Genomic DNA, 10,042 nt, shown 5'->3' on the forward strand with positions numbered 1-10,042 from the left:
GGAGGTTATCTCAGTTTTCTGTCTTGGTTTGACCCCTCTGGTCTGCAAGTTGCCTCCTTTTATTCAGGGATGGAGAAAAACTGGTCATCCACCATCTATGTTCACACTGCACCCAAACCTGACTTTTTTCTCCTTCATATTGGATGTTTTTATCCACAAATCAGATGTTTTCCTACAGCTTGAAGCTACATTCATGTCATATCATAAATGTAGGACATGTGGAATCATGTCAAGCTATTTATTAAAACATAATCTACTGGTTAAAACCCAGCATCAGACAACTTATCAGGTGTGTTCTCCATCTGATGACGTGAACTGGATGGTGAATTTACTGCATACTACAGAGAAGTATGTATTCTGACAGCAAGCTGTTGGTGAGGGGTGTAAATCAGATGGTGTTGGTGTGAGACGGAGGAGGCGGGACGCAGCAAGATCACATAGAACACTCTGGCTGCTACTTTTAACTGGATGAGCTGCGTATGACGCCACGTCTTCCTGTGCACATGCACGGCAGGCTCTTCACACTGCAGTTAGATGCATTTATAAGGTGAATAACAAAACATTAAGAGCTGCAGTGTGAACGTATCCTCAGTGGTCATCTGGATATGCAGCCATTATCACACTGCAGGGAGAAGCGGCCTAAACCGGACTTTTCTGTCCACATGTGACCCAAACCTGCTGTTTTCTGACAGTCTGGACGACTGATCTGATTTGTTCTGTTCAGATCTTCATATGAGCTCCTAGATCAGACTGATTTCTGATGTTTTTCAAAGTGAGCTCAGTGTGAAGAGCGTGTGTGGGTCATTTCAGAATGCTGACGTGGGGCTCTGATTGTCATCATCTGTGGCTTTTTGTTATGTTGTTGTCCAATTAGTTTTCTAGTCTTACATTTTATTTTGTAAAGTTTATTTTGTCTGCTTTACTTCCTGTTTTTGTCTTCCTGTTGTCATCAGTCTGTCCAGGCCATCCAGTTTGTTCCATGGTCTTTATGTCCCAGTTTTCACAGTTTGGTCTTTTGTATTTTGGTTTCCAGTGTTCCCATTCCTGCAGTGTTCTTTCTGTTTGAATAAACCATCATGAAACCTTTTCCTCCATGAGTCCTGCACCTGGGTCCTTCTTCCTCTTCCCCTGCATCCATCCATGGCACATATTTAATCCATGATGATCACAACCAAAAGGAAAAACAACTTTAGATCTCAGCTAAAAACCTGAACAGAACATGGAGACCTGCAGGGTGAAGGTTCCCTGATATCTGCTGCACACCTACAGGAATGTCAGGATGGCTCTGATCAAGCACCATTCTCAATACAAAACAAGGTTAGGACAAATTTAACTTTATTATTATTATTATTATTATTATTATTATTATTATTATTAATAATAATAATAATAATAATAATAATAATAATAATAATAATAATAATAATAATAATGATGATGATGATGATGATGATGATAATAATAATAATAATAATAATATTAGATTAAATTAAAAATTAGATTAAATTAAATTAAATTAAATTAAATTAAATCAAGCTGCAGAGGAAGAGGAGGACTAAAGCAGGCAGATTGTGACACAGACAGAAGAAAAACACGGAAGTGACACTAATGTTTGAAATTACCTTAAAACAGGAGGGATGCAGAGAGTTCATCTGAGAGGTTTGTAAAATGCCAGCTGATTGTGTGTGTGTGTGTGTGTGTGTGTGTGTGTGTGTGTGTGTGCGTGCGTGTGTGTGTGTGCGTGCTGTACAGTATGTGGAGAGATCATGACTCAGACAGGAAACAGATACTATGATCTTTTGGAAATGGAGCCTCAGTTGTTGATGATAATACAGGATAATAATGTTCCCTGAACACAAAGAGCCGCCAGACAGAAACACCTGATGAATCACGTCCTCTGATCACATGATGTCACTAAAGCATAAATCCACACGTATGAAGCTGAGACAACGCTGGTTTTTAATCCAGAAGAACATCTTTATCTCCACAGTAAGTATTCACACCGACTTTTCTTTTCTTAAAGCCGGTTTTTATCATTGCAACCTCTAATTTGTTTGGAGGATTTTAAGTAAAAAAAAAGTTTTTTCTTTTTGTAAATAAAAGATGTGTTTTGAACTAGATGCTTCACAGTAAATGAATGAATATAATCAGATGGGCATTTCTATATGTCTCATATTATTACCACAAATGCTTTCCTTCAAATTTTTACTTCAACATCATTTTTGACTTTTTACTCTCCCATTTTCTACCATTATACCATTATATTCTATCATTGTATTATTGTTTTACTTTTACTTAAAATTTCTACTTGCTGCTGTAACACTTGAGATTCTCAGTTTTATGTGACAAGTGAGCACTTATTACTTACTCTGCTTTTTGTTGCTGCTTTCTGCTTTTGCTTTTTGTCCAGTTTTTTTCTTCATGTTATTCCACTGATTTTTACTTTTTTTGTTTTCTTTTACATGAAATAAGAAAAAATGGAAAGAAAATAAATAAAAAAGGAAAAGAAATAAAGATACTGAATAACTTCTAAAGTAATTTAATTTAATTTAATTTAATTTAATTTAATTTAATTTAATTTAATTTAATTTAATTTAATTTTTGTTTTGTTTTGTTTTGTTTTTTTCCATTTCATTTCATTTCATTAATTTAATTTAATTTAATTTAATTTAATTTAATTTAATTTAATTTAATTTTTGTTTTGTTTTGTTTTATTCCATTTCATTCCATTTCATTCCATTTCATTCCATTTCATTCCATTTCATTAATTTAATTTAATTTAATTTAATTTAATTTAATTTAATTTAATTTAATTTAATTTAATTTAATTTAATTTTATTTTATTTTATATTATTTTGCTGCTTAAAGTGTGTGAAAACAACTGATTCTGATGGAGGACAAACACCGTCATTGACGCTTCTTGGCTGCAGCACCGGCTTTGCAGACATTTTTTCCTCCATCTTGCTGACATTCTTTGATGGACTACAGAGTTGGCTTCTTTCTCAATGAGGCCCTGATTCTGTGAGGGCATAGGGGACAACAAATCAAAGACTTCTCATGTTCTCAATGCAAAATAAAGACAACTCTGATGTCAGAGAACAGGCTGCGTATTGACAGGAGACAAAGGCCACTAAGTGGCCTATAAGCAGCTGTTGTCATTGTCTCATTGTCCTCATATGCTAATTGCAGAAGATGGAGGAATGTGAGCATGAATATGTCTGGGTGTGCTTGTGAATATGTCTCTGTCAGTGAAAAATCTTCGATCCATCACATGTTACATCTCTGTCAATGAGTATTTACATGAAATAGCTGCAGACAGACATCCAGGTGTGTGCTTGTGCTCTGCCAGCCCACAGACGGATGTACAGATGGACAGCGCTGTCGCCATTCCTTGGCAGCAGCTCTGCTAACTGCATGATGGAGCTAACTTGACTTCTCTGCAATGCCAGACATGCACATTTCAAGCAGAAGGAGAATAATGTTGGCTTTATATGCGAGGACCAGCACAGGATGCAAATAAGGTCTCAGACAAACAGGGGTCTTTCCAACAGTGTCCTCAGTGAACACATAACTCACACAATATTGTTTTATGCAGCTTCAGCTCAGGATGGAGAGACGTGGACTGATATCTGCATATTTTTACACTTAGATGAGATAAACCAAACTGACCAGGAGTCAGCCAGGGAACAGTGGAACTTCTATTCCCTGTTGGAGGAGCTGAGCTCTTCAGAGTTCTTTTGTTTCGTGCTCCTTTTTAATACATTATGATCCATTTTCTCTTTAATACCAATAATACCCAATCATCCAAAATGATAATTCTGGTTCATTTCTGTCTGTAGTTCCATTCATGTTGACCAGAGAAGCAATTCATGAAAAGTGTCTGTAATCCTGGGATTTAAAAATCATATAAAAATTCAGATAAAGCATTCAGAAAACTCTTAGTGACAAGATCAATGATGATGATAATAATAATAATAATAATAATAATAATAAGAAGAAGAAGAAGAAGAAGAAGAAGAAGAAAAAGAAGAAGAAGAAGTAAATATTAGACAATTACATTTAGAATAAAAATTATATTTACTGTCTATATTTATAGTAAATCTGCTTTTCATCTCATATCTTTTATACATGAAACTTTACAAACATGTATGTGACAAGTAGACATGAAGAACAAAACCCTGCTACAGGTCCTGTTAGCTGCTGGAGTCTAGATGTTAGTCTGGTTTCTTCTGGTCTGTGATGGAGTCTAGATGTTAGTCTGGTTTCTTCTGGTCTGTGATGGAGTCTAGATGTTAGTCTGGTTTCTTCTGGTCTGTGATGGAGTCTAGATGTTAGTCTGGTTTCTTCTGGTCTGTGATGGAGTCTGAATGTTAGTCTGGTTTCTTCTGGTCTGTGATGGAGTCTAGATGTTAGTCTGGTTTCTTCTGGTCTGTGATGGAGTCTAGATGTTAGTCTGGTTTCTTCTGGTCTGTGATGGAGTCTGAATGTTAGTCTGGTTTCTTCTGGTCTGTGATGGAGTCTAGATGTTAGTCTGGTTTCTTCTGGTCTGTGATGGAGTCTAGATGTTAGTCTGGTTTCTTCTGGTCTGTGATGGAGTCTAGATGTTAGTCTGGTTTCTTCTGGTCTGTGATGGAGTCTAGATGTTAGTCTGGTTTCTTCTGGTCTGTGATGGAGTCTGAATGTTAGTCTGGTTTCTTCTGGTCTGTGATGGAGTCTAGATGTTAGTCTGGTTTCTTCTGGTCTGTGATGGAGTCTGAATGTTAGTCTGGTTTCTTCTGGTCTGTGATGGAGTCTAGATGTTAGTCTGGTTTCTTCTGGTCTGTGATGGAGTCTGAATGTTAGTCTGGTTTCTTCTGGTCTGTGATGGAGTCTAGATGTTAGTCTGGTTTCTTCTGGTCTGTGATGGAGTCTGAATGTTAGTCTGGTTTCTTCTGGTCTGTGATGGAGTCTAGATGTTAGTCTGGTTTCTTCTGGTCTGTGATGGAGTCTAGATGTTAGTCGGGTTTCTTCTGGTCTGTGATGGAGTCTGGATGTTAGTCTGGTTTCTTCTGGTCTGTGATGGAGTCTAGATGTTAGTCTGGTTTCTTCTGGTCTGTGATGGAGTCTAGAAGTTAGTCTGGTTTCTTCTGGTCTGTGATGGAGTCTAGATGTTAGTCTGGTTTCTTCTGGTCTGTGATGGAGTCTAGATGTTAGTCTGGTTTCTTCTGGTCTGTGATGGAGTCTAGATGTTAGTCTGGTTTCTTCTGGTCTGTGATGGAGTCTAGATGTTAGTCTGGTTTCTTCTGGTCTGTGATGGAGTCTAGATGTTAGTCTGGTTTCTTCTGGTCTGTGATGGAGTCTAGATGTTAGTCTGGTTTCTTCTGGTCTGTGATGGAGTCTAGATGTTAGTCTGGTTTCTTCTGGTCTGTGATGGAGTCTAGATGTTAGTCTGGTTTCTTCTGGTCTGTGATGGAGTCTAGATGTTAGTCTGGTTTCTTCTGGTCTGTGATGGAGTCTAGATGTTAGTCTGGTTTCTTCTGGTCTGTGATGGAGTCTAGATGTTAGTCTGGTTTCTTCTGGTCTGTGATGGAGTCTAGATGTTAGTCTGGTTTCTTCTGGTCTGTGATGGAGTCTGAATGTTAGTCTGGTTTCTTCTGGTCTGGGATGGAGTCTGGATGTTAGTCTGGTTTCTTCTGGTCTGTGATGGAGTCTGGATGTTAGTCTGGTTTCTTCTGGTCTGTGATGGAGTCTAGATGTTAGTCTGGTTTCTTCTGGTCTGTGATGGAGTCTAGATGTTAGTCTGGTTTCTTCTGGTCTGTGATGGAGTCTAGATGTTAGTCTGGTTTCTTCTGGTCTGTGATGGAGTCTAGATGTTAGTCTGGTTTCTTCTGGTCTGTGATGGAGTCTAGATGTTAGTCTGGTTTCTTCTGGTCTGTGATGGAGTCTGAATGTTAGTCTGGTTTCTTCTGGTCTGTGATGGAGTCTAGATGATAGTCTGGTTTCTTCTGGTCTGGGATGGAGTCTGGATGTTAGTCTGGTTTCTTCTGGTCTGTGATGGAGTCTGGATGTTAGTCTGGTTTCTTCTGGTCTGTGATGGAATCTGGATGTTAGTCTGGTTTCTTCTGGTCTGTGATGGAGTCTAGATGTTAGTCTGGTTTCTTCTGGTCTGTGATGGAGTCTGGATGTTAGTCTGGTTTCTTCTGGTCTGTGATGGAGTCTAGATGTTAGTCTGGTTTCTTCTGGTCTGTGATGGAGTCTAGATGTTAGTCTGGTTTCTTCTGGTCTGTGATGGAGTCTGGATGTTAGTCTGGTTTCTTCTGGTCTGTGATGGAGTCTGGATGTTAGTCTGGTTTCTTCTGGTCTGTGATGGAGTCTGGATGTTAGTCTGGTTTCTTCTGGTCTGTGATGGAGTCTGAATGTTAGTCTGGTTTCTTCTGGTCTGTGATGGAGTCTGGATGTTAGTCGGGTTTCTTCTGGTCTGTGATGGAGTCTAGATGTTAGTCTGGTTTCTTCTGGTCTGTGATGGAGTCTGGATGTTAGTCTGGTTTCTTCTGGTCTGTGATGGAGTCTGGATGTTAGTCTGGTTTCTTCTGGTCTGTGATGGAGTCTAGATGTTAGTCTGGTTTCTTCTGGTCTGTGATGGAGTCTCCGTCTGATCCGAGACGCTGCAGGAGGTTCTGATGAGGATCATCATCATCATCATCATGTTCCTCCAGTTTCATCTTCATCGTCTTCCTCTGAAATCCAGAATAAAATTCTTCTCCTTATAATAAAACTCTCAGTGACCAAGATCCACTGGACCTGAACGATCTCAGATGGTCCCATCAGAACCTTTCTCAGACTGCAGGTTTACTGCTGGTTCCTACTGGTTCTACAGCAGAACCTTCAGGTACCAGACCCTCTCTGTGGATCCAGATCCCAGTCTTGTTTCAGGAGGTAGAACTGGATCCCAGTCTGGTTTCAGGAGGTGGAACCGGATCCCGGTCTGGTTTCAGGAAGCGGAACCAGATCCCGGTCTGGTTTCAGGAAGCGGAACCAGATCCCGGTCTGGTTTCAGGAAGCGGAACCAGATCCAGGTCTGGTTTCCAGGAATATCCAGGAAGATGGACCTCCCTCCTGGTTCTGGTTCTGATGGTTTTCCGTAGCCAGGTCATAATTTTCTGACCCTGTTTATATAAACAGGACGGATTCAGATCATGTCTTAACTCTGTTAAAGTCATTTGGGATTATTCTGTCATGAATCGGTTCTGTGTCAGCAAAGCTGAACTGAAATTAAATACAACAAAAAATTACATAAATTTTAAAATAAAACGTTTTTGTTTCGAGACCATGAAAGGTTGTGTGTGTCTGTGTGGTCCTGTGATGGACTGGCCACCTGTCCAGGTGTACCTGCCTCTCTCCCAGTGACTGCTGGGATGGACTCCAGCTTCCTGCCACCCTGAACTGGAACAAGTGGTTAAGAAGATGGATGGAAGCTTTTTGGTTTAGGTTTTATTATCCCAGCTGGGTTTCCTTCCAGAAAGCAACTCTCAGAGAGTTTGATTGGTTCTACGACCGCTGGTTCCTGCAGCTGAAGAGCAATGTTGGATAAAAGTTATAATCTATATGAGTTTATACTTATTGATTGGTTCACGGGGTATTCAGATGCTTAAAACCTTGCAGACATTTATTTTTCATACCTTTATTATTTAGTTTGGAACCCGCATGGGCAAACACAGGTGAAGTCACCATGGAAACAAACCCACATGGAACCCAAAAGTACAGTTGTGTTCATATGTCTTCATCCCCTTTCATTAAAGAAAAGGCTGAATTTACAACAGTCACTCAAATAACTGGAGACTTAAAAAAGGAACAATAGTTAAAAATTTGCAAAAATATAATTTTGTAATATAAGACACTTTTTTTTTTTTAATCATTTAATTGAGTTGAAGAAAGAAAACAAACAAACAAATTGGTCCTGGACAAATTAGAGCACTTTTCTGTTGAACAGTGGGACAAAATACCTGTCAACAGGTGCAGAAGTCTGACTGAGAGGAACAGAAAACACCTGACTGGAGCAGAAACATTAAAGGATTGTTCAACTAAATATTACTTTATGACTGATGGAATATGTAATAAATTATCTTATTTGTTTGCTTTTTTTATTTTTTTTTCTATTGAACCAGAATTAGAAAATAATGTAATGATTTTCATAAAATTTTTTATTTATTATTACTTTAGTCAGTTTCAGCTTATTTTACAGGCAGCGTTTTTTTTTCCTTCTTTAATGAAAGGGGATGAATAAATATGAGCAGAACTGTAACCCTTAAAGGCACAACGTGGACACGAAGACTGGGTTGACCCTAAAGAAATATTCTAATTGTAACTCCAAAGTTCTTTGAGCAGAAATCGTCCCATGTGGGGTGAAATCATCCAAACGGACGACAAACATTGAGAAAAGCGTCCATGATGAGCAACATGAGTTAAAGTTCCACCAGCTGAGAGCAGAAGAAGTGAAGAAATATTTTGCTGGTGGACGACCTCTGTGTGTGTGTGTGTGTGTGTGTGTGTGTGTGTGTGTGTGTGTGTGTGTATGTGTGTGAGAGAGAGAGAGACTCTCTGGGATCCAGAAAGAATTAAATGAATTTACAAATGTCTCATTTAATGAAGACAGGTCTCTAAGCAACACTCTCATCTTCTAGTGCAATGACAGTGTGTCTGTGAGTAAACCTGTAATGAACTGTCCTCATTATTTCTCAAGAGCGTGTTGCTTTTTTCGTTCCCTCCTCACACAGAGTGATGCATCATACATAATGCAACACACACACACACACACACACACACACACACACACACACACACACACACACACACACTGAGTGACTTGCACAATCAGATCTGTGCAGAGTGTTTGGGATGCGGGCCTGTGTTGTGTTGTTGGTTTAACCATGTTCACTTCCTCCTGCTCCACAAGTGCATCACAGAGATGACACCTAAAAACAAGAAATACACACAAAACAACGGCGGGCTAAAGAACGGGATCTGATTTTCACTTCCTCCGATGGCAAAACAAAATAATAAAAACAGCAAGAAGTTTGGAACCGCCTGTTTTTAGGTTACAAACATGAACAAATGTAATGCTTCTCATATTAAACACACACACACACACAAATTCTACTTTAATAAAACACCAAATCTCCTTCGTCAGAGACAGAAATTTCTCTTCTTCCTCGAGGATGTTTTAAGAAAACAGTTCTTCTCAGCCTAATCCACCATATTCTCTGCAGGTTTGAAGCAACTTTTATGTCTTTTTGACTTAACTTGCTAGTTTCTGGTCCTCATGATTGTCAACGGTTTTGTTCTCCACGAATCTAGAGTTGGCTTGTGTGGGTGTATATATTTATGTGTGTGGGTGGGTATGTGTGTGTACTTATGTGTATGTGTATGTGTATGTATGTATGTGTACATATGTGAGTATGTATATGTGTATATATGTATATATATATATATATATATATATGTGTGTGTATGTATGTGTATATGTATGTATGTATATCTATCTTTATGTATGCATGTATGTGTACATGTGTGTGTATGCATGTGTATGTATGTGTATATGTATGTATGTATGTATATATGTATATATATAATGTATGTGCGAGTGTATATACATATATATGTAGGTGGGTATGTATGTGCATATACATGTATGCATTGATCTCTTTCTTTTGTTTTTTTTTTGTTTTTTTATGTTCTCTTTTCTGTTCTCTTTCTGCCCCTTTCCTGTCCTTTCCGGTCGGGTCCAGCAGCATAAACTCTGTAATACAAGCTATTATCCAAAACAAATTGAAAAATAAAATAAGAATCAAGAAATACAAGGGGATCATTACATCTACAAAAGTTCCCCTTGGCAAAATAAATTTGCTCAGCAGAACACAGCATCCAGAACATCAGTCTGCTTGCTTAAATGCTGGACAAGACAAAAAAAAAAAAAAAAAAAGAAATACACACAAAACAACGGTGGGCTAAAGAACGGGATCTGATTTTCACTTCCTCCGATGGCAAAACAAAATAATAAAAACAG

Source organism: Telmatherina bonti (genome assembly GCF_933228915.1).
Source record: "Telmatherina bonti genome assembly, chromosome: 21".
Lineage (NCBI taxonomy): Eukaryota > Metazoa > Chordata > Actinopteri > Atheriniformes > Telmatherinidae > Telmatherina > Telmatherina bonti.